This window comes from Megalops cyprinoides, chromosome 16 (assembly GCF_013368585.1).
Source record: "Megalops cyprinoides isolate fMegCyp1 chromosome 16, fMegCyp1.pri, whole genome shotgun sequence".
Taxonomy (NCBI): domain Eukaryota; kingdom Metazoa; phylum Chordata; class Actinopteri; order Elopiformes; family Megalopidae; genus Megalops; species Megalops cyprinoides.
In genome coordinates this window covers 26,891,848-26,916,957 of record NC_050598.1, presented here as the reverse complement: position 1 = coordinate 26,916,957, position 25,110 = coordinate 26,891,848, and the positions used below count along the sequence as shown (strand labels likewise).

Genomic DNA, 25,110 nt, shown 5'->3' with positions numbered 1-25,110 from the left:
AATGCACCTGAGATTAATGATCCTCTCTGCAATATCGCACAGTCTAGGTGTCAGCTCTGCTGGGATTGGCCCATCTCATGCCTTTCTAGAGCTGATAGAAATAAAATCCCAAAAGAACAGGCACTGTCCTGAAACAGAGAGCACACCCACAGTCTGTGAGTTGGTGGCCCATTCACCTGCAACTGGCAGAGGTGTGAATAACCTGGCAGATGTTGATCTAGGGCAAACAACTGGAATATTGGACCTGATTCCAGGACTGGACCTCAGGACCTGTTCCTCTGTGGTATGTGCTGTGGGGCTGCAGTGAAATATCACCCTAGAAAGTGACGATCATTACCACTGTGCTGACCAGCCAGCACCCGGTGAGTGAGCATCCCCACTGAAAAGTACTGAGGTCCTAAAACCGCTGATGGTGGTGGCAGGTTTCGGCTACACCTTTAAGAGCATACCACACTCACTCTGAACTGTCTGAATGCACACCCCTCATCTGGTACACAGCTGTCTCCTTGAGGGTATCATTTTGTTCTGTTACGTCCAACAACCGTGCGATATATCATGAGGCGGTGCAGCCACTCTAACTGTATTGTAATTGCAGAGCACAGTCGATAGGCATGTTCAACACGCGCTCTCCCATCGATTGACAACCCTGGTGCTCAGACAAGAGGCAAACAGCTTGCGCTTGCCAGCAGCCTAGCCAGGCCCCAATCTCTGGTGCCCTTCTGCACCGTGCCACTGCCAGTCTGTTGGTGTGCAGACATGTTGGCTCTGGGGTGGTCAGAATCGGACAGGCGCTCATGGTACTTCATCATTGCCAAACAGCTCTCTCCAGCTGGCTGACAGGAAGGAGAAGGAGCTCATTCTGAAACGATCTGCAAAGTAGTGGTTTCACTTGAGCAGTCTGAGTGTTATATTTAAACGAGGTAGCCGAGCTGTGCACCAGGAGGCAATGAGTTATTTTCGAGTTAATAAGTAAGCAGTTGTTGTTACCAATAGCGCTGTTCTCAGAAAAAAAAAAAAAAAAAGTTTTGAGATGTGGGTTCTGAGGCTAGTATGAGCCGAGTAAGGAACTGTCTCTCGATTTTCTTGCTTCCTGCTGCGTTCACACGAAACCTGAAAAAAAAAAAAATCTGACAGGAAAAAAAAAAAGCTTTTCAAACACGTCATCTAAATTTCAGAACTTGGCAACTGCGCAGGGGAAGGAAGTGAATTTGAGTGACAGAGCTATCAAAGCAGAAATATTTCTCTAGCAGATGTACTGTGGGACACAAGCAGCACAATTCCAGGAATAGTCATATAATGATTTCAAATTTCACAGCCAAAGGAGTAATGCTCCCACATCCACCCCATCTCACCCGCATCTGATAACACATAGGTCCTGTCAAATGACTTGTCTTCAGCATTCAGACATCCGCTGACCAGTGAACCAATCCATCCAGAATATTGTGGTGTTCATACTTCCTGTGGGGTTTCTGCAGAATAAACCACACTTGCTAAAGATGTAAAGACATTACAGTTGAATTTGAAATTTGAAATGCTGCCTCATGAATATAACCTTGCGGTATAGTGGTGAGGAGCAGGGCTCATAACCGGAAGGTTGCTGGCTTGATTCCCGGCTAGGGCTGTTGTACCCTTGTGCAAGGTACTTAAACCACAATTGCCTCAGTTGACATCCACCTATTAACACTGTAATCTATGTAAGTCACTCTGAATAAGAGTTAGATGAATCTGTTAGATGACAATAATGTAATATGGAAGAGGGTAAATGTGGATAAGTATGAGAGCTGAGCTGGGGCATAAAAACTGTCTCAGAGCTTCCGTACTTAGAAATGTACTATCAGAAAAATCAACTGATGGGGAAGACCTGAAGCATGAAGCACTCAGTATTGTATGAGTGCGATACTCCAAAAGCCAAAATGATAAGGTTTCAAAAGACTCTTTCTGTGTGTCTCTCTGGAGGAGGTCTAAAAACACAGTTTTCAGCCTTGATTTTCGCCACGCCTTCAGTGGGTTTGCATCAACCTCCCTCCTCCTCTCCTCCCATTAATAAAAAAGGAACAAATAACTTTGCAGTCACAAAGCAGACAAAGTTTGGCTTGTCGCTCTTCGAAACTGTTGCTGGCAGGGACCGTGTCACAGGCGAGAGGTGGTTTACAGTGCGTTACTAAAAATAAAAGATCACGACATGCTGCTTTCAGCTCCCTTCTTCCTCCCCCGAAATCCCCCTGCCTGCGCGGCACAGACACCCCAGTCATAAGCAAACAGAGGTGCAGTTCAGCAGCCGCGCAGCCTCTCGCGGCTCTGAAAAAGACGGCTGCCAAATTGGGAACTGCTTGTACGCTTCAGACACATCCTCCAAAGCCACAAAGAAGTCGCTTGTTTGCAGACTAGTTTGTTCCTTTTTCCTTTCGCGTTGGCGCAGACTCAGCGATAGCGGTGAGCTCGGGGGAGACGGGCACGCAACACTTTGGGAAAGTCTCGCACGCACCCCCCCCGGAAGCTGACATCGCTCAGACCTGCGCTCAGTCAAGGCTCAGCACCCGGAGAATATACGGAGGGGTGCAGTTGCAGAGGAGTGCCTCCTACTACAGAGGGGTGCACTTGCAGTCCACTATCCACATCATATCGTAAAAAAGCGTAATAAATACTACGTAGACACTGGGATATAAGAAGACAACTGGGAGTGCATTGAGGTCCATCTGGGGGGTGCCCCCTAAGCACCCCCACAGCACCGGCCCTGGCTCAGTCCCAGCTCATCCCCAAACGCAGTTCCCTCCAGCACACTTCACAACTACTGTCCTCTGAAACAGAGGGCCTTGGAAGCCCCAGTTTCTCGAAACTGTCAGATCTTCATTATGTGTCGTCTGAGAAGTCTAGCCCTATCTCTGCGCAATGCCTTGGAGTCTCCAACCACTGTCCTTGGCTTAAACAACCCCCCTGGATTCACTCATAGTATCTGATTAGTTATATCGCTTCCACACCTTCAATTATTAAATATGTCAACCAGGTCAGAGGTTAAGAGATCAAATTTAAGTAATCAAATACAACATGATCCTGTTCTTATTCATAATACATACTCCCCACTGAGGATCGATGTGTGTTTGTGTGTGTGTGTGTGTGTGTGTGTGTGTGTGTGTGTATGTGTGTGTGTGTGTGTGTGTGTGGGCTAATGGAAGCGTGCTCTGGAGCCTGACTGTGGAGAAGAGGACAGAGTTAGGGACAGGATGTCGGAGAACATGGAGTGGCATCAAACCTTCAGCTCTGAGGAGAGCACTGACGTGTCCTAATATGGGCCAGCAGTGTAGCATAGTGGTAAGGTGCAGAGCTCGTAACCAAAAGGTCACGGGTTACATTCCCCACTGGGGTACTGCTGCTGTACCCTTGGACAAGGTACTTAAGCCACAGTTGCCTCAGTAAATATCCAGCTGTATAAATGCATAACATGTAAAAAATGTAACATATGTAAGTCACTCTGGATGAGAGCCTCTGCTAAATGACAATAATGTAGTGTAATGTAATACTCACAAGGTGAGGTGAAGAAAATAGGGAGTGAGAGAAACTGACTTGGCTGCTGGCATTAACTGCAAAGAGCAGCAGAGGAATCCAGAATTAATCCGTGCGTCTTCCGCTGAGTCAAGGGGAAAAAAAAAAAATGGGACCTTTCTGTAAACGTGGATGTGCCTGGAATAACGATGGAGGCTCCACGCACGCAGCCAATTGCACTCCTCTCCCTGCACATGAAATTACCAGGCTGCTTCGTTTACAAGGGTCGTTGACTCGGATCGTATTAGCGAGAGCTTGGGGACGGAACGCGGGGAATATGAGGCAGAATGAGAATATTCAGATCAAAGGAGGTGATCCGCTGTTCATCTGGGCGTGTCCAGGCAGTGTGCAGCGGCATGGCGTAATGGTGAAAGAGCAGGCCCTGTAACCCGAGGTTTGTTGGTTTGATTTCCAGGGGGGGCACTGCTGCTGTTCCCTTGGGCAAGGTACCTAACCCGAATTGCTGTTTAAATGAATAACGTGGAAGAAAATTGTAAGCTATGTTAAGCCACTCTGCATAAGAGCATCTGCTGTCTATGTAAAGTAATGGGTCCCTGCCATGATTCCAGAACACAAGGAAATGCATAAGCCAATGACAGGGCCTGCCCGCAAGGTCACCTTGGAAATCTTTATGTGTGACTGAGATGACATGGAATAATAAAGATTTGTGAGTGTGGTGTTTAAAATGGTTTTAAGCACCAACTTCCTATGATGAGGTTTTTCACGGCTGAAGGTATTTTTGATTTTTTTTCATCCACGGTCAACTGCCCTAACCTCATATTGTACAGATTGATTTTGTTCTTGTGTTGCTCCAATCTGACTTTGATTTACTCCGCCATCCAACCTCATTTTGGTGGGAAATGATTGAGATCATTGATATTTATGATATCTCCGAGAAATCAGTGGTTTAAAATGTGAAAAGTTGGCATTTTTTGATGCCTTGGAGGAGCAAAATATTGATCAAAACAAAAAGGCACTGAGAAAAAAAAAAAAACAAAAAAACAAAAGAAAATAGTGGTCCTTCGATGTTTCATTCTCTGTATGACACCAGCTGCTGGTTTTGCTATCTGGGATCCCAGTGGAGCATGCCGCTCATTAAATTCTAACACCTTTTTTTCACTGTCCCGGCTGGCGATGTGGGATTAGGTCGAGCACTCTCCACGTTGTTTTCCATCCATCTCTCCCTCCCTCTTCTCCCCTTCTGTCTGAGGAATGCCCAGGCCTGCAGTGCATCGAGACATCCCAAAGTCTCCGTTGGATACATGCTGAGTGTCACGCGTACATGCGTTTCCACCTGCTCTGTTCCCAAACAGTAAATGTTTTACGGGAAAGACACAGTTGCTGATTTTACTGTCAATCAAGTACATATACCATTGTCTGTTAGTCACTGTTGTTAGCATCAACCAACAGGTTTAGTGAATTATTTATGGATGCAGCATTCATGTAATTACAATACAATATTGTCATTTAGCAGACGCGCTTGTCCAGAGCAACCTACAATTTTTATCTATTCATACAGCTAGATATTTACTGAGGCAATTGTGAATTAAGTACCTTGCCCAAGGGTACAGCAGCAGTGCAAGATTCAAACCAGCAACCTTTCGGTTATGAGCACTGCTCCTTACGACTATGCCACTCTCGCCCATCTATGTAAGTTATAATAACAATAATATAACAGCAATGTTTTTCACAATATATCCATACAGTAGCTCATGCTGGGTCTCTGTGGGATTCAGTACATGGATGAGAACAATTAAGTCAAATGAATGGTTGAATTAATCAATGAGATGGATGCATCTCTGTTTGGGGAAGGCTTAAATTGTTTCCTGTTTTTCACTATCCATCTGTTCCTGAAAGAAAGACAACATTGTCTGCTACCGTCCCTGTTTTCACAGTTCTGCTGTGTGAGGAGGTCAAGAGCTCCTCTCGGTGACGCTCTCTCTTGACACAGTGGTTGTATCTGTCTCCTCACACAGCGCGGGATTGTGGGATTGAGAATTCCTCCAACTCTGTTGACCCCACACTGTGACCACGGCTGTGTGACTACAAGCCTTCTCAGCATCAGAGGTCAAAGGTCACCCCTATGCAAGAAGACCGGAGGGAGTCCCAGAATTGGAATAAAAGCAGAAAACAAACAGCCTTAAAAAACAGAACCCCCCTCTTTACAGTAAATGAACCAGAGTGGCGCCTCTGTGCCGTAGGATTACGGGAACTGGCCGACCCCCCTTTAGTGCTGTCAAAAGACCTTTGTCTGAAGAAGGACAGAGTGGTGAGGAAAATACCCCCGCCAGTGCTAAAATCACCCATGCACCCTGTTCCAGCCATTTCATTCAGTGCAGAATCAGCCATGGAAGATGGGGCCAGCTGGCAGCTGGGACACGGAGTGCCGAGCAGCGCTTTTAGTTTGAGGTGCGTTCAACGCACCAGTGAACAGTCCAAGCATACTGCGTCACTTTTAAGAAGGACAGAGATCCTCTCACAACCTGTTCCCATTAGCATTTGCCGGCTTTTCATGTTGTCCACCTCAGTTGGCGCAAGCCTGCAGGGAACACACAGCTAAACAGTGAACCATTTGGCTAACATTTCTTAACATCCACGGAGTTGAGCACAACTTCTGTCTCTCATATCCATTCCAAAGTCTTGCGGTTAACAAGATGGCTCCTGTTGGGTCAAGCTACAGTGCTGGCCTCACCTGGTTCATGAGTACGGTAACGACAGTGATATCGCACCCCTTGGTGTCAGGATAAGTTTTATTACCTTTGTGCAACATTAACCCTATTGTGCGTACGGTCACAGCGGGGTGATTAGCCATTTAGCGTGTACGGTCAAACACTATATTGGAAAAATTCTAGCTAATGTTAGCTTTGAGGAAACGGTGATTTAACATTAAAAAGTATACTGTAGCAAATGTGGCGGTGAAAACTATGAGAAGCTGAATAACGCTAATGAAAACATAATGAACCATATAACGTGTCATGCATGCTACATAGCATAAAATAAGTAACATGCGAAAGGGTTAACCAGCAGGCTAATCATCCTTCTGTTCGAGGCTGGTGCCACGTGTTTGTGAGATTTATTCCTTCCATTTCCTCTCAGAACATTTCAGTTTTCTCGTACTAACAGCATGGCTCCAGAACCGTCACAATTTCCAGGTCAGTCGATGCGCTGACAGAGGAGACATTTCTGAGCACAAGGAGAGATGGAGGGGTTGACGAACCCAGCATGCTTCGCAGCTGGGGTGTAAAACATGGCAGCTCCTTGACACGAGGCGGCGGAGAAAGGAGACGTTTCACGCGCGTCCTGACAGACCTGTGATTCATTTTCAGAAGGCAGTAATTAATTAATATAACACGCCCGTGTCTTCTTTAACCTCCTTCCTCGGCCGGCGCTATTTTTAAAAACTGCGCAGAGGAGAATGTTGACAGTTTTTTTGTTGCCTTTCACTGCGGCAGTTCTGTTGCATAATCAGGGAACAAAAGCTACCGAGTACACCGAGGTCTACTTCAGGGCAGGGAGGAAGGGACTGAGCAGAATGCCCAGAATGCTGATGCAGACCCACAGCGAGCCCTGCCATTGCCCGCGAATAACACTCTTCTGAACACGTGCCCATGTAAATCTTCAGAGCCGCCGTGCCGCTGAAATCAAAAGGACCGTTTCTCGTCACGCGATCCTGTGACATGGGACAAACTCATTGGGAGCCTCCAGTCAGTTGGTGATGACAAATACGTTCTCTGTTGGCTTTTTTTTTCTGTGTGTAAGTGCAGTATGAAGTTCTGTTCTGTGCTCACCGCACTAGAGGTGAGTCAGATTGATGGTACAGCTAAGGTCAAAGGTTACGCTTTCCTCAGTCTTCCAGGGAGCTCTTTTCGCAGTCATTTACCACATTATACCATACTGTAGTGTGAAACTAGAAATTTATCACGAATGCTTAATATTACTAAGACTACTGCTTACGGTAATCACAGACTGAGTCACCTCCGGGCCCTTTAGAAGAGTTCAAGCAACTCGTACAGAGTCCAGGAAATGAATGAAGGGCAATGAATATTTATGATTAGGTAGGTCCTAAATATATATGCGTTCAAAGCACTTGACTGCCACAAAGATTCTTAATTTATGCAAAGTGATCGTAGTCAGAACCAAACCCCTTGGAGTAAACAATACAAGTTTACCTGATTAAGCTGTGTTTTGGGCCAATCAGAAAACCTGGGCGGAGCCATACACAGCTTACCTCAAGCAGCCATGTTGATGAGCATCATTCCCGATGTTCAGCACAGCACAGGTTCCCCTCCTGCTTCCATGGAACCCAGCAAACGCAGTGTACCAGCACAGTGATGTCAAATAAATAACTAACAGTTCTGAACAGCACAGCAAGCATGCGACTGCAAGCAACTGCTTAGCATAATCCTGCGGGCGTAAGCTTAGCTTCTCCCATTGTGTCACAGAGGGTGTCACACATAGGGGCCCGTATTGCTCTCTCCAGGTGCAGGTGTGAAGATGTGCCTGCCCCTCTGAGCTTTGCAGGCGGGTTACTGGCTTTTTCCATTCCTCCAAACACAGCTGTCGGACCTGTCCATGGAAAAGCTAGTTTTTCCCTCAAACATTCGTCACTCTGGTTCAGGGTTAGAGGCAAACGAGGTACGACTCATGGGTAAATTCGTCAGGGGCATCAGAAGTAAAAGGTGTGAGTACTGTTAGTAAATGTCCCGAATACCAAAACGTGTTTCGTTCTGACAAAGAAGCAGATTCAATGTTCGTAGAAAAAGACAGGTAGGACAGGAAGGTTTATTTGCACAGCCGGCCGTGGGAACATCAGCATTGAGCAGAAGTTCAACAAGTATAAGTTTTAGTTCTTTTTTATATAGTTACAGTATATTTATATGAGTTACAATGACCAGAGGGGGTGCTGTTTTTGATTGGTTTTGGGGAGCTGTGAATTGATAAACAGCTCTCTCTCTAATTGGGCCTCTCCTGAATCCCGTTGCCTAATTGGCTCCATCGGGTTCAAACTTCGGAAGTGAAGCCCATATATGGTCATGGGGGACCCGGTCGAATGTAGCGGCATCGCTTTGTATTCAAATACACATCACTTGTCTCCAGCGTTTGTATTCTAATACACATCGCTGTCTCCGGATCAAACGCTGTGCCGTTCCACGGAACTGTCTCCTAAGAGTACCAATATTTCACCTGTAGGAATTTTAGATTTTGAGATCTCCTCCTGTATTCAATCAATTTTCCTTCCCTTGAACTAATTCAAGCGTGTAAATGAAGTTCCAAACAAAGTAAAGCATTACTCATCTAGCGCTATTGTTTATGTGCTGTACTGACATCTTGCAACTTGAGACTGTGCCTTACTCCACCTTAGAAACATTTGTGGACACTAAACAATTGCAGAAATGTTGTTGGTGTAACATTGCTTCACGTGAAAGGAAAAAGAATTTAAAAGGTGAGCATTAACATTGTTCAGGTGTCATTCATAATTTGCCCAGTACAACAACAACAACAACAACAATACAAGACATCAACATCCCCAACAAAACCGGAGAGCAACACATAATTTCCAGTCATATACAGTATTTGTCTGGGGAGTGTGAAAGAGTGCGAATAAGTGATATTCTGTTGGAAATGGTCAGCAGGTCCTTGACTAACCCTCTAATTTCATTGTTGGTATTTTGCCCGTGTTATTGATGTGAGGGGGGGTAGATTTGGGTGGATGTGGGTATCTTTTGCTGCTGCCTCCTCCAACCCTCCTGAACCTTATTGTTCCTCGGTCTGATTACATCTTACGTTATTTTTAATTGCATTTCAGCGGGAGCTGCTGTGGTGTTTTGATTAAACTAACAGCAGGCCTCTTCGCGTTACCTTCCCACACGCCCCGCCATCCTGTCTGGCCTTTTTATCGTCTTTGCAAGAGCACACCAGCAGTTCAGAGACAGAGGACCTCTGCCCACCTGGAGTTACTGCAGATGCAGATCCATTAACCCTTTCTCACGTGACTTATTTTATGCTATGTAGTGCGCATGTTACCTTACTTGAATCGTTATGTTTTCATTAGCGTTATTAAGCTTCTCATAGTTTTCACTGCCGCATTTGCTATACTTTGTAATGTCAAATCACTGTTTCCTCAGAGCTAACTTTAACTAGAATTTTTCCAGTATAGTGTTCAAAAGCGCTAATCACACCGGTATGACCGTGCACTTGAAAGGGTTAAACCTGCCTACAGATGGAGGATGCAGGGGACCAAGAGGCCAGCTCAAGGATAAGCCAAGCTCACACATCCCTTGGACTGAGATGGATTGCTTACACTCTTTTCAATACACCATCTTGAAAAATGCTTGAACATTACTTCCTTCAAATTAAACAAATTACAGCTGATGTCTGTACAAAAGTGAAACTAAGGAATACAGAAGCTCCGGTTTACTTGGCTGAAGCCTCACCTTCCAGTTAGTAATCCTAACATTATTAAAAGCAATACATTCCCAAAAGGAGACATCAACTGGATTATATGTATATCAAAAATCCAATAAATGAAAACAGGGCCGGTGTCCTCCAGCATAACAGACAAGGAGGTGGATCAATACTCTTTTCTCAAGCCCTAATCGGCCACAGCCGCCAAAGCTTTCCCATAATTCACTGAGTCTCACCTTACCAAGGAGCTAAGAGACCATGAAGAATAACCTGATTATGTGTTTGGAAAACGCATTCATCGGTGGCAATAACATGGAGTGGTACGCTAGTGAGCGTTGGGATGCGGGTTCCAATCCACAGTGGCACTGCTGTCGCCTAACTCTTGAATAAAGCGCCTAACCTGATCAGGCTGAGGAGGACAGCGCTGGTATTAATGGGCAGTGCATCAAATGTCAGTAATGTGGGTCATGTATGGTGGATAAGGAAGTCTAATGAGGAAAAGGATGCATAATAATGTATGAATGCTACAATTGAAACGAGAGCCTGTTCCCAACTGACTTCTCAGTTTACATGCCTTTACTTAAATGAAATAAAGGGAGGTTGCTCCACTGTGTTCTTCTCTGGTTATTCTTCATTTTTTTTTTTCAAATTAGGTTTTGCACTCCAGCAAGCTCTGCCTTACCACAACTGTTTTGCACGGTAGAAGCAACTTGACTAGAGGGTGGGGGTTCAGCATAGGATCACATTTTCTGGCTCCTGGTTGAATGCCACTGGCTGTTGTGCATGTTTTATCCTACGCACAGACTCGCCATATGTCAGAAAGGTAGCCCCATCTGTTGAACGCTAATTGCAGGGTGCGGGTTTCTGCTCCGTGGGGTGTTTGCGTCTTTGTTTGACCCTGCTAAGCTTTCTGTGGCCGCGGGGAGATAAGAGGCATCAGTGCTGTCACGTAGCCTGGTCTCCACCCAGGTGTGCTTGAGATAACGGCAGAGGGCATGCCAGGTGTGATCGGTTGTCCATCACATGATCTCTGAGCGTGTCTATCACACGGTGTCACATTTGATAGACTTAAGAGTATTAAGCATTAACAAGGAGAAGATGACCCGCTAAAGCTAATATGAGCTTTTTCCTGTTGTCGGTATGCTGTTGCCTGGTTCCCAACACTGAAACAATTAATTTTTAATTCGTCAAAACATTTTGTTTTTACCTCGGTGTCCGTATGTTGGATTTTACTGACCACATCATGCCCTATTCTGTTTTTTTCTCTCAACAATGCATGAGGTCACATGGGGCCATGCAGGCAGTTAAAAATGGTGAGCTGGTGAGGAAAATGGGTCACTTCTTTTTAGGGGCCTATTTATACTTTTAAAAAGATGCTGACGAATACATCACTACTTATTAAGCATGACTTGTTATTTATAGAAGGTAAATACTTGGAAGTAAACAAAGACAAAGCCGGTAGCAAATAAGTAATACATTTACAATTTAAGAGTGTGAAATTATTTAGAAATCCATTTGTTTTGAATATGTACTCCTGGCATGTTTAGATTTGTTATTTTGAATTAATGTCAAGTCGTAAATAATATAATATCCATTAAAGTGAAAGTGCTTTCTTTCCAAAGTGTTACACCAACGACTCAAATGCAAATCTTATTGTCTCTTTCCGTCATACTTAGCGCTTTGATCATATTAAATATTTTGTCTAACTGTTCAAAGGGGCCATATGCTTACAAATCCGACTGGAATCTGGGTTTGGCTGCAGTTCCTGGTGCACAGATGAGTAAAGACCAGGGGTTTTGTCTTTGCTGCTTGTCTTTGTGGCCACAACCAAGAGCAAACATACCTTTGTGGGGATTCCCCTCATCCCACACAGCCTCGTTCTCCCTTCAACCTCCCCATCAAGTAGGCCTTAATCTGTAACACCCCTCCTGCACACACACGCACACACACACACATCACAGATACACACACATTACCGCAGTATCTGGGAGTGCTGTAAAATTACACTAGGACTAACTCCAGCCCCCAACTCCCCCAGGCCCTGCGAAATAAATCCGGATTCCCATTGTCATTCTTAATTGGGTTAATTCATTAATTAACTTTTAATGGGCAGCTTTGCCTTTGTGTTGCTTCGCTTGCACGTCAGAGTCACATTAGCATATTGAAGCGCTCTGAGACAGAGGGGTCATGAAGAAAGCACACCGCTCTCGTCCTTAAAACATGAAACTGCACTGCCTCATAACTCATACGGGAATAGCAGTGTTTTAATGAAATTCCCTCTGTAATGGCTCTTAAAAAAAACATTGCTTACTCTGGTTTGTGTGGGCTATTTTCAAGACACACGTGTGTAAAAAAAAAAAAAAAAAGTGGTTGCAACTTACTAAATGCTACTCTGCCCAGCTGAAATCACGTGTCAAGACACCTCCATCTTTTAAAGGGTCAGGATGTTACCATCTGACCTTACGCACGCTGTGCTCCTGTTTTATATCAGGTAACTAATTGGTTAATGGCCAATCAAATGTGCCTCAGGGCAGGGGTGGGGAAAGGTGCAGTCCTAGAGATTAGACCATGGTACATAGGTACATAGGGTCCCAGGGCTGAACCATAAATATGTTATATATACTGGAGCAAGATGAAATATGGCAACACTTTCCAGGCTGAGGCTAAAGTATCCTCTACTACTGTATGCAGGTCTGTGCTGGGCAGGATAACATAATGTTGCTGCACCCAGTGCCACCCGCTTCGGACCAGAACAAAATAAGATAATAATGACGCTTAGTGTAAAAATTTCTCCCTTCACTGGTTACTGGCTTTAGAGAACATTTTATTGATCACTTTTAAGGCCTTATGTGGTCCAGTCCTGAGTGCGGCTCAGAGTTATTGACTTTGTGCATCATTCACCTCCAACAAAAGCTCACTTCAGCATCCCAGGGCTTTCTGTGTGTCTCCCAACACTTGTTTACAAGAAAAGGTGCTTTAGTTTTCTCTGTGCGGGCCACACTGTGGATTGCTTTTCCAACGCACACCATGGCTACAAAAAACAAGTCCTTTTCGAAAGCACGTCATTTGAAAACTCGTCTTCTGGTTCGCCTTTATTATAAATGTCATTTTAATGTGGCGGCTGAAGGTGAATTTGTAGATAATTCTAAGAAATGTGACAGCAAGAACAAAAACAGAATCATTCTCTTTGTTCTTCATCGCAGGTGTCAACACTCAGCATCTATAGCCCTTTCCCCTTTATTCTGCCGGGCATGGTAGAGCTGTGTTCCTTCCTCACGGCAGGAAAGGCTCCCAGTGAAAGAGGAACATGTGGTTAATTGCTGCTCTAGGGTGGATGAGACAGGCTCTCCTCTGAGGCCGTAAGGAGTTATGCCAAGGAAAGCACTCTGCCACCCAGTGCCCCTTAAAAAGAACACTGACGAGTACCTGGCAGCACTGTCCGAAGTCGCATTCCATGGGCACGGAATGTCTTCGAATAATTTTAAGAGTAAAAAATAGAAGACGCATCATATGTATACGCAGTGCTATCTTTAGAGGAAATAGCGCCCCCCACTGGCTCTCTAATAACTCACTTCGTTCCCTGCCCTCCTATACGGTCAGCAAGTGAAGTTGAATGAGCAGAGAATTGCTGGTTTGGACACCAAAGGTAGGGTGACATGTTTACATGTCCTTACAGAAAAAGAAACTGAATTTATTCATTAACCTCACCTCTCCTACGTAACATGAGTTTGGGTTGTGTTCATACCATGTCGGAACGAAAAGACAAAGCAAGTCTATTGAAGCATGCCCCCGTAATCTGTACCTTTTAACAGCCTACTTTGTGTTCCATTTATGTATATATTACTCGTACCCATGAAACAACCCCACATTTAGAAAGAAAGAAAAGTTGCATCTGTGTGTGTGTGTGCACGCGTGTATTGGGTGGGGGGATACAAAGCTTGGGGAGAGAGGGAGTGCACGTGTGGGAGAGGGGAAAACTGCACCTGCCTACAGACGCGCAATGTACAAGGAGAGGGAGGGGGAGAGAGCTCCGCTGTCCTACGCGAGGGCGTTTTTTTAATCCTCCCAACCACTCGACGGAGTGATGTGGGTTTTGTTTTCATGATACGACGGTTTACTCTCGCGACTGAAGGACGTGCGATGCTGCTTGCTTGAGTGACCGGGATCTACGAAATCTCCCCTTAGACTCGCCGCTACTACTCTGCCCCTCTCTCCCTCTATCGCGGAGTGTGTGACTGCGCGCCTCCGTGTGCCAGTCTCCTCGTAAACACCTTGGAATCGGCGATCATCAGTGGCCGGTTTTTTGCCCCACTCCTTAACTGTTTGATATTACTTATATATTTTAATTGACAGTGGGACTATTGGCGGACCTAAGGAGGCGTCCTGGATGATCTGTTTGGGAATAAATACCACCAATGCTTACTCTGAAGAGGGAAGTTCAGCGTATGGAGCGAGCATTTGCGCCTTAAGGACGTTTCTATAGACTGACGTTCAATTGGATACTCTGTTTTACAAACTGTGGCTGTGGCAACACATATCCGTTTTGCTGCTTTGACGATTGTGGCTTGATACAGCGCGGACCTCTTGGAAATACATTTTAATATACATTGTTTTTGGTCTGGGTTGGCTCCCGTATTTCTGGATTCTTGACACTGTTCGCAGCAAAGAAAAAACGGGGAAATCGGCAGGAGGATAGACGAGAACTATGTGTATGTAGAATTGGTAAGTGAGAAGCTGCGCTTCTGTAGTATTCTCGTATCGTGGTATGACCAATTGTCGCTAATCCTGAAAAAATTATTATGGTAACGCCGGAGTGTGTAACCCAGCAGTCCTGCAGCCCCCTGCTCCAGCATCATCTACAGTTTCAGCTTCTTTAATTTATCTGTATTATGTGTGTGTGCGAATGTTTATTCTGTGTATGTTTACGCAGTTCCTAATGTTTGAATTGAGATATTGCGAATGTTGAAAGCTCTGATCTGATATGATATATGATATATGGTGCATTTGATATATATGATGAGAATGCGAATTAATATCATCATTATGCCAGCGATCAGAAAAAAATGATTTGTGTTCGCATTTAGCGTAACCTTCCAAGAAATTGCTTCACTCGAGACCGATTTCAGAAATTCTGTCAAAATTAATTAAAAAAAATATTCCAGCATATAATTACTACTACGTCAAATACGTTGCTGTGAATTAGTAGCCTATTAGTAATAGTCACCATAGTAGTAGATCTGAATAAGGACTGAATCGCTGTGTGAACCATATGAACTTGCTCCGCTTTAACTGATATTTGGCAAAATAAACGGCCATTTAGCGAGCTACATTGTGAGTTAATATTAAGTGGAGACGCAAGTAGGTGTAACATTGTGTTCTTATTTGCAGTGCACTCTTGTAGAAATTTTTCAGTGCAGTAATGCTTGGTGTAAAAGTTAAGTGAAAAGCCAACGATCATTGCTGGCATCGTATCCTTGTTCAGTTGTGCAGTATTTACCTTGCTGAAGGTATGTAGTTTATGCTCTCACTTGAAAGACCTGAGTTTTTATTACTTCCCAAATACAAAAACAGCTCTCGGTGTGAGTCAGCGATGTGTGCTGACAGCTTCGGGCAGAAATAATCCGGGGGAGGGGCGGGAGAGGCAGGCGATCTCTCTGCGGTGATTTGGTGGTCCTGTTTCACTGAGATCGTACGTTCTCATGCTAATGTGGACCGATACTCCTTGGATAATGCCCGCGACAGAGGGAGTGTCGGTCACTTTACGCTTTACATAAAATAATAATTCCTATGAATAAGTGTCGCAAGCTAATCATCGAACAGGAAGTCATTGGCAATTTGTATCCATGCAGCCTACGTGTACCCAGGCGCACGTGCTCGGTACGACTCTTTGTAAGGGTTAATGATTAATAAGTAAGATACTGAAACGGGGCGCCGAAAAACTCCGGTTGCCAGGCTTGCTCAAATACTGTGTAGTTGGCATAATTTTGTTTGTTTTAACTTAGTAGATATTGCCTATTATGTTATCATGTTGTATTTATGCTTGACTGTGCATGTTGCGTTCTTCTCTTTTTTTGCAATCCCTTTGGTTTCTGGCGCCGTAGTATGAATATATAAACGGTTCTGATTGCAGATTGATCTGCTGTTGGCCTGCGCATGTATATGGCACTGAGACAGATGATACAACTACTTAAAGCTAAACTCTTGCTAAAGAGACAGAAATACCAAATAGTTTGCACTTGCTCCCTTTTCCAGCTCGTGCCTACCGGGCCAGGCAGGAAATGCCTCTTCAAAATGGTGATTTAAAATGGTCTGACCTGCCTAGGTAATTTATTTGGGTGAGAATAAGTTTATGGAGTTTGGGTTGGTGGTTGCTGGTGCAAGTGTAGGTGCATTCAGGAAGGAACGTGGGGATGCTAAGACAAATTGCTGGCTCACCAAGTGTCCACCGACGCTCTCCAGTCTTCGAGGCAGAGAAATTTCAGGATCTCTTTAACTTTGGATGGTCATCTGGCATGGCATGCACGTGACCATACTAGGGTAACATTACTCACCACAAACAGCACAAGAGTATCGAATAGCCGAATGTTGTCTTTTGATATGTTCCTTTGCATGATGTGAGTAATATAACAAAGGTTTCCATAAATCACTCTTTGAGTTTGTATGATGAACAACTACTTTGCGGTACCAACTTGGAAGGGAGATGTTTGCCGAAGACCCTTCATCTGGAACAAAATTGTCAGAAACTAACAGCTATGCGCCCACGCGATTAATTTTTGAACCCTACCAACACTCCCAGTTACTTCCAAGGGCAGGAGGGAGTGTTGCTGTGGTTTAGGTTTCTCGGAGCACAGTGAAGTTTTGACGCTACGCCCAGCCACACCGCGGTATTTCTCTGTGATTCCTCTTCCCTCAGCTCCTTTCTCACCAGGCTCCCCCACACCGCCCGGGGCTTTATCACTCTCTGTCCCCCTGCCGAACCCCCCCCCCCCCCCCCCCCCCACCTCCACCCCCACTCTCCAACCACAGCACACTGGAATCCCAGTTCCCAGGGTTGCAGAGCCCTGGCGGTTTTAACTGTCCCCCGTCTCTCTATGCTCACCACTGCGCTCAGACACAGAAAGGGGACGGCTGTCACAGAAAGAGCAGTACAGTAAGAAGGGAAGGTGAAGAAAGCACAGTGGGGAAAGGAGAAGTCCCCCGAGGGACTGACATGCTGGCCAGTTCAGGCCGAGGTGCCCTGGCATTCAAAAGCAGTTCATAGAGTCATGGCTAAACAGAACTGTAAAGGCTCATATTCCACTCTGTAGGAGTAGTAAGTAAGTAGTTAGTAAGTATCCAAGGGTACCATTCAGTTAAGCCAATGAATACAGGTGCCAACAGCCCAAACAAACAGATGCACAACAATGAAGGTAGATCCCAGAGAGACTAACACATATGCACTTTGCTGGCAAAATCTGTTGTTGCAGGCACTCGTTATGTTAAAAATATAGTTATTATTTATAAAATTTTAGATACTCTTATGCAGGGGGACTAAGAAGAACACCATGGGAAGATACTTGCAGCACATATCATAAGAACAGAAAGAACAAGGGCATCCAGACACAATAGCAAATAACACTTCAGGGACGCCATCTCAGTAGAAAAAAGAGGAGCATACAGCCAATCAAATGCAAACATTGTGCTATGGAAAGTTCCCAAAAAAAAAAGAACAATAGCAGCCGTACGAGCCACATCTCGCATCAGGCTAGGATATACAAAGTGCTTAAATCACTGATTTAAAGCTTAGGTCAGATTTGTCTCCAGGAAAGGGGTGAACAGGTGGGTGTTGACTTGGTGGTGGAAGATGGTGAGCAGTTCTGCACTTCTTGCTTGTTTCAGATGGCTCCTATCGTAAGGAGCACACTTGCAGCTGACCCCAGCCACTTAACCCACTTCATCCCGTTTCTGAATGGTGGCTTTTTTTTTCCCTCCAGTCTAGCCTCTCACAAGCCTCCTCTCTGATCTCTTTATTCTGGGGCTTTACTAGACAAAATGTTGTCTTTTTGTAATGAAGAATGGAAGGGATATATCTGAGACTGGCTATTCTAGGGAGAAAAAAGGAGGAGAGCATTCAGAGAGTAGTGTGGAAGTTCATAAATAAAGCCCATTGTAGCTGGTGCTTAAAACATCTCCCCCTCCTGGGGAGTAGAAAGACCCCCCCTGGGACTTAACCCCCCCACACGCACTCACATTTTCCACTGACAGGTTTATTTCCCTCCCCGTCAAACCGGGTCAGTGTGTGAGCCTGTTGAAAGGGGGGGGGGGGGGGGGGGGTGAGTGCATTAGTACATTGCCCTCTGTGTTTCCCGCGCTCAGGAGGGCAGAAAGGTCAGGCATGCCTGTCACTCGGCCCGCCTCGGCATCTCTCTCACTCTGATCTGGGAATGAATTGGCGGCACGTCGCAGCGAGAGGTAAACAGGACAACACGGGCACCGCCGTGGCCACCTTCCGGGACCTTGCTCGCTCCTCTCTCGCGTTCCCTCACTGACTGCGATGCCAACAAACGTTCTGCAGCCTCAGCGCTATTGATAGGGTGCCTGTGAGGATTGGGAGTTTCCTGAGGTATAATTAGGGGTTTTTCCGCTAAAGGTGGGCTGTGGAAGAGAGGACCCAAACTCTGGGTGGTCCCACCCCTCCCGTCGCGATCCCGTGGCTTCACCGGGTGGCGGATCGGGTGTCCGGGCAAGGCGACGGCGCGCTGAGGAAACAATCGCCCGTTTGTTTCCTGCCCGGGCTGTAATTTCATCATGAAACGCACCAGCCTTTAACACATCCGGTGTTGAAACATGCTCAGGCTCAGATCAAGCCTAATCCTGGCACGCGTTCGGCTCTCCGGCGTGGAGAGCGGTTTAATTCCAGGGGGTGAGGCTTTGGGCTCCAGGGGGGGTGGGGGGGTGCCTAGGGCCGGTGCCAGCGGGTGCCAGGCTTTCGGGACTGAAGCCGGACCATCGTAGCGGAACCCGTGGCTCCACACTGCAGGCGCATGCAGAGGCTTACCGACGCGGGGTGCTGTGTGATTTTTGCACCCGGCCAGTGTCAGAGGCAGAGAGAGGTGCAGCAGGCATCAGCGTTGGAATGCCGTCTGTGTAACCTGAGCTGGCACACGTGGGCGGGTGACACAATGCTCTCATGTGCTACAGATAGGCTGCACACCGGCGGGGGGGGAGCACAGAGGCAGACAAAGGAAAGCACAATAATCACCCACAGGAATGTGCAACACAGACATACTTTGATGCCTGGGGGGGGGGGGGGGGGGGTGCTGATCTGGTTGGTCTGGTCTGGCCATCAGCGCTCTCTGCTGCAGGGACCTCTGCCCTCACTGCACGAGCTGGGCTGTCGTGTGCTGTGCAGAGCGACTGGTGGAGTTACTCAACCTTATCGGATCGAACCCTCAATAGCGTGCTGTTGCTATTATACACACGCTTGGCGCCTCCCCCCGAATTGCTTCCGTTCAAATCCTGCCCTTTCAACAGGTAGCAGTGTTGTAAACGAAGGAGCCCATTCATTGTGAAGCGTACTGTTTAAGCCTGGTGCTTGGTGTTGCTGGAATTAGTGTCGATAAAAGCAAGAATGAGATATCATCACCATGAAGTGACAAAACCATGAAAACTTGGTCATCTGAGTGGCATTATGTGAGGGACTTGCGCTGTTGCAGAGAAAAAACATCCGGTCTGTATTGTGCCCCAGTCTGCAGAAGGCCATTGTTTTTTTTGTGGCTTTTTGTTTTTATGGCCGGATCAAAGGTCCCCTTGGCAACCGCAGGGTCAGAGGTCATGCTTTCCTGGGGCCTGCTGGGCCAGAGAGATTGGTGCAAGAGGCGACAACCTCCTCCAGTCAAAGGCCACCGTGAGACATCTGTGTGATTAATGCATGGATTGACATACCGCCAGTCAACTGGGGCAAACAGAGACAGCAGTGGTCTTCATCAGGCATCTGTCAGTCTGGCTCCCCAACTCAGGAATGCTCCTCAAACTCCGCCCTTATCTCCCCCGAGGGAGGCCCAGATGACCCTGAGAAGGGTACGCAATTTAAGCACACCCTCAGATGTCTGGAGCAGCATCGCATTTGTTGAAGGCCCCCCCCTCCCCTGCACAGCATGCGTTTGTCGTGCCGTAGACCAGCTCACAGGAGCTGCAGCACTCCCTGTTCCTCTCTGCATCTCACTGGCCTCTGCAGGACCCCGAGTCTGTGGGCGTCCCGCAGAATGCCTGAGGACAAAGCCAGCGCTGTGTCTGCTAAGCTCAGCGGAGGCGACACCAGTGGGACAAAGCGAAAATCCACTCTCTCCCAGAGGCGTTTTTATGCAGTTGTTCGGTTAGAACCCCTCAAGTGTGAAAAAGATTTATGGAGAGGGCGTGTTCTTGTGTTTCTGACTCTGCCGCTGTTATGAGATCGTATAACAGGAACACTGTGGTCCTTCCATCCTCCATACTTCTGTTTCTAGGATCCGGTCCTAATAGGTTCCGTTTTTTTCTGAGCTGGTGCGCTGGCCATGGATTTTCTGTCATTGCCCGCATCCTGCCATAAATATTTAACAAATATTCAAAATGAGGCAGTCTAGTTAGACTGAGCAGTGGCAGAGACTGAATTTTCAGTGTTAATCACAGCGATCTGTTCACTAAATAGAATAGCTGTAATCTGAATTATAAACGAATTCAGTCTGTGAGGGAATTCTGTTTCCATGGAAGACCCTGCCAGCACTCCATAGCTCCTCCCCTGCCCAGAGCCAGCGCGCTCCATCATTAAGAGGAATAGTACACCTGGACACTTTTCTACTTTTGCACTCCCTGTTTGAAGACAAGGCTCTCTGGGGGATTTAATTAATACCAGTGGAGGTGGGGGGGGACTACTGGAGCTGGAATAAACACAACAAATCTGTCACTAAAGATTCCACCCGTGCTGTGGCTAATTGATTAGCTGGCTTACTCACAAATGGACTCCGTGAGTCTTAACAGAAGCAGCGCGGTGGCTTTGACCGCACGGATATCCGGTTATGTAATCCTGGGATTGGAGGCTGACTTGCTGAGCGGAGCGGGCATGGAGGAGGGAGAAGGAGGCACCGGCACGAGGCTGAGAGGAGCGCGCCTACGAGCTGGAAGGAATTAATCCTCCGCCGGTGCCCAGAGGACGCGAGCAGCCGGCCCACTCGCACCAGATTTCACACTCCAGCTCGCACTAACACTCACGCTCACTCACACAGTCACACACTCACCCTTACTCTCACGCCGGCACAATCACGCTCACTCACACGCTCACACTTGCACTCACACTTGCGCTTACACTCACACTGGCACAATTGCACTTAGTGACATACACACACACACACGCACACACACACACACTTGCTCACACACTCAACAACAAAAACAACATCAAATTAAATGTAGTGCTTTCCAAAACAGAGGTTGCTACAAGGTGCTGTATAGAGGTTTTGCACTCACTCACACTCACAAACGCATACTTTCCCCTCACTCATACTCTCTCACTCACATGCACACATTTGCTCATGCAGTCTTGCTTGCACTTGCTTACACTCACACTCTCACACACTCTTACACACACACTTATACTTGCGGTCACACTTTCGCACTCACACTTTCACACTCACTCTCACTCAGTCAGTTCTGTTTAGATTTGATCTTGCTGACACACTCAGACTTGCTCTCACAATGCACTCACTCCACAGCAAACATGACCAGCCTGTGAGTTTGTTAGGAGTTTAATGACGGTATGGCAAGGCATTCTTCTTTATAAGGATAGCTTATTGATACAGGCAGTGAGTTGTCTTTCCTTTTGGAAAAGTGGTAATAACTTGTGGGAATTTCAAACGTGAATATTTAAAAAGCACACTGTTGATCTGTGAGAAAATGAAACTTGGGAAAAGTGTTTCGTTGGATATACCAAGCATTTACAAGACAGTCTTTCGTAGGCCCATTGGCTAAGTGTGTCCGTGGCGCATGTAACCAACCATAATGCATTTTCAGTATGTGCATTTCTCCCTGAAATTATTGTTCTAAATAGATGTGCATGTTAAATGACTGTAATTTCTGCAGGAAGCAGCCCTGAGTGCCCTTTAAAATCGAGGCGCTGTGGAAACCGAGAGGGAGCCACTTTGTGAACAAAGACACTCCTTCTCCGGGCTGCGCCGCTCCGGATTACTGACATTCCCCAAATCACACAGAGCTGGTTTGTTTGTTTGCTTTTCATTTGCGTTCTTTTTTTTTTTTAACCGGCCGGATTTAGCTTCGCTAAAAGGGAGAGCGCTGCTGTCTCCGGTTCAGTGCGTGTGTGTGTGTGTGTTTTTGTGTGTGTGTAAGAGAGTCTGCCCTGTCCATAGATAGGTCTATTAATGCTGACAGTCCTGCACAGTTCGGGGGGGAGGGGTAGGTCCCTTAAGGACCGAGCCGGAATACTCCCCCCAAGAGCCACTAAACAGCCCCCCCTCCCCCTCCACCGCTACTAGGTCACTGTCCCCTGAGCCACGTCTTTACCGGAATGCCTTCAGACTGATCATGAAAGAAGGGCAGGAGGAGTGGGGGGGAAAGGGGGGAAGGGGGGGGGGGCACTCTTCAAAGACGCTCAACCGTAAAGAAGTGCTCTCGTGTGAGCCGCATGTTTATTGTCTATCCCCGCTGCCGGAGTACTCTGCCTTTAGCCGGCCTCCCCCGGAGTGCCTTGTCCTCGCTCTGTAATGCGTGTTCTAGAATCCCGGCGCGTCTTTAAAACACACAAGGAGATGAAATGGCTGAAAGATGACAGGCTTTTGCTGTAAGTACTGCATGCACAACCCTGGCCTGTGGGCTGCTCCTCTGATGACATTCACCAGCTGTTAAGGGTTTGCGGTGATGTTAAATCCATACTGTGATATGGATATGCATTGTAGATCGTGGGGTCAGGGTCATATTGCAACCTTTCATGTTCATTAAAAAAATGCAAGCTTGCATGTGTTAAGAATAGAACAAAGACGTGGTTTGGATTTGAGGATAGCGGAAGTAGCGTTTGAAGACATACCGCCATTCTTGGCACAACATTTCAGTTAATTACAACAAAAATTCAACAACAACCCAACAGAAGTTGAATTTATCGCAAGATACATCATTAGCACTCGTAAGGCCGTCAGATGTCGTGGTTTGATATTTAGCTCCCAGTTCCCAGCATCCCAGAGCCAGAGCTATGTCTGGCTGGATCCCGCCGAGACCCGGTGTCAGCGTACCGCTAATCTGCATGCATGTCTTCTGTGAGCGCGCCGCGGAATAATAATAGCCGCCGGATTCCCAAACGTGACCCGGAGGCAGGATGTTGTCGGACAGGGGTGCAGCTCCACAGAGATGAGAGTGGCAGGAACCGTGAGGTCCCGGTGCGCTTTGCGATGCAGTAATTAACCGAGCGCTGCTTTTGGCTCGGCACATTTTTGGGTGTCATGTTGCGTCTATCGGCTCACTTAGAGCTGACAAAAGAAATCTTATTTTTAGATTGTTGTGAAGGGGCTGGATGCTTTGTGTCTCAGAATAATGGCCTGAATAATGTTTGAAAAAAAAAAAAAAAGAGAGAAAAAAACACTCTTTCTGGGTAATTTTGGAAGCTGTCTGCTTGAGAGAAGATGCCAGTGAGGACCTGCTGTGAAGAGCTGGTCTTTTAAGGAGGTTGCTGTCACTTCATAGTTACTACTGCCCAGCCTCTTGGGATGGGATATCAGGGAAGCTTTTTATCTGGCAGTATAGCGACTATTTCTTTTTACTTACACTTGAATGTGTGTGTGCGTGCGTGCGTGCGTGTGTGCGTGTGTGTGTGTGTGTGCGCACATGTGTGTCCTTTTTTGTTTTTGTTGCTTGAAGACGTTGGCCCTTTCATGCCCCTGTCGTAACTTAGCTGTATCCAACTTCCTCTTTACTTATTCAGCTTCCTCTCTCTTCAAGGAGAAAAACGGGCAATAAAAATGTATTCAGAATTCATGTAATCACTCATGAGTCTCTGTGCAGAGCTGAACCTCATTGTTAGTATAACTATGTTTGTGGTTGTCTGTAACTGGTGGTTGGTGGTCTATAAACAAATGAAATGACATCACCAATGTGCTTCATGGGCTAACACATGGACCTACCTTCGTGTTGCAACCCCTTATATGGACATGCATTAAGAGCTATTGTAACCATCTCTTTGCAGCCGAATCTTGCCGCGTCGGTCTCAGAGAAGTTCCAGCCAGTGGGCGGTGTCATACCCTTGAGCTCAGAGCCCCCGGGGATCCAGTGGGTGGCTTGCAGCCTGTCGGCTCTACCATGTCAGCAATGTCAAAAATTCCTTTATGTCCGCTGCTCTGATGTGGTGCACCTATCCGCACGCAGACGCATCACATTCTGACTCATCGAAAAAAGAGCACATTTTCAGCCCCGACAGTTCAAAGCAGATGGTCCCTGATGGACATGATAAGAACGGGAATGAGGACGGCTAACGTCTAGACACAAAGGTGCTCTTCATCGTTATTTTTTTTTCCCAGCTGGAAGTAAACTCCAGAAGGTCCACAAAGCGGGTTGATGTGAGATTCCTGCCTGTGTGTGCGCACCTGAGACATTACATTACATTACATTCCAGTCTTTTAGCGCATGCTCTTAGTTGGAGAGACTTACACAGGTTACCGTTTTACATGTTATCCGTCTATACAGCTGGATATTTACTGAGGAAATTCCAGGTTAAGTACCTTGCCCAAGTCTGTAGCAGCGGTGCCCCAGCAGGGAATCAAACCAGTAACTTTTAGGTTCGGATTCCTGCTTCTTACCAGTATACTACACTGCCACCTTGCTGACAAGGCTCCTGCCTAAGAGGCTGACTCAGGATCGGCAGGTAGATTGCTCATCATCCCCCTACATCATTCATGTGCTTCACAGGTACAATTTTCATTCTTTTTTACACGGCATACATTTAACATGATCATCTGTCTGTAGAGATTCAGTGTGGTGACTCACGGAATTTGCTCAGATCTGATTGATTGATTCAGATCTGCAGCGTTCTGGCTACAAGGCCAGTCCCCTACTGATAACCCAGCTTGCGGCTCATTGGTGTTCATCACACTCATTGGAAAGCACTCCGTCACCCTGAAATGCATTCCTCTGGTGCAAGTGTCATGGCTCAGC

The 25,110-nt window shown here is 46.4% G+C and overlaps 1 protein-coding gene across 2 annotated transcripts in view; it reads left to right on the top strand.

Moving 5' to 3' along the window:
- Positions 1 to 13,928: 13,928 nt before the first annotated feature.
- LOC118791143 (ras-GEF domain-containing family member 1C-like) overlaps positions 13,929 to 25,110 on the top strand; it is a 30,989-nt gene continuing 19,807 nt past the window's right edge. The window contains exon 1 of one of the 2 annotated variants that reach the window (XM_036548419.1): positions 13,929 to 14,667. The gene's annotated coding sequence lies outside the window, so the exon portion shown is untranslated. Of the gene's footprint in view, positions 14,668 to 22,058; positions 22,172 to 25,110 lie in introns of those variants that run through there. The other variant, XM_036548420.1, reaches the window with a different exon arrangement.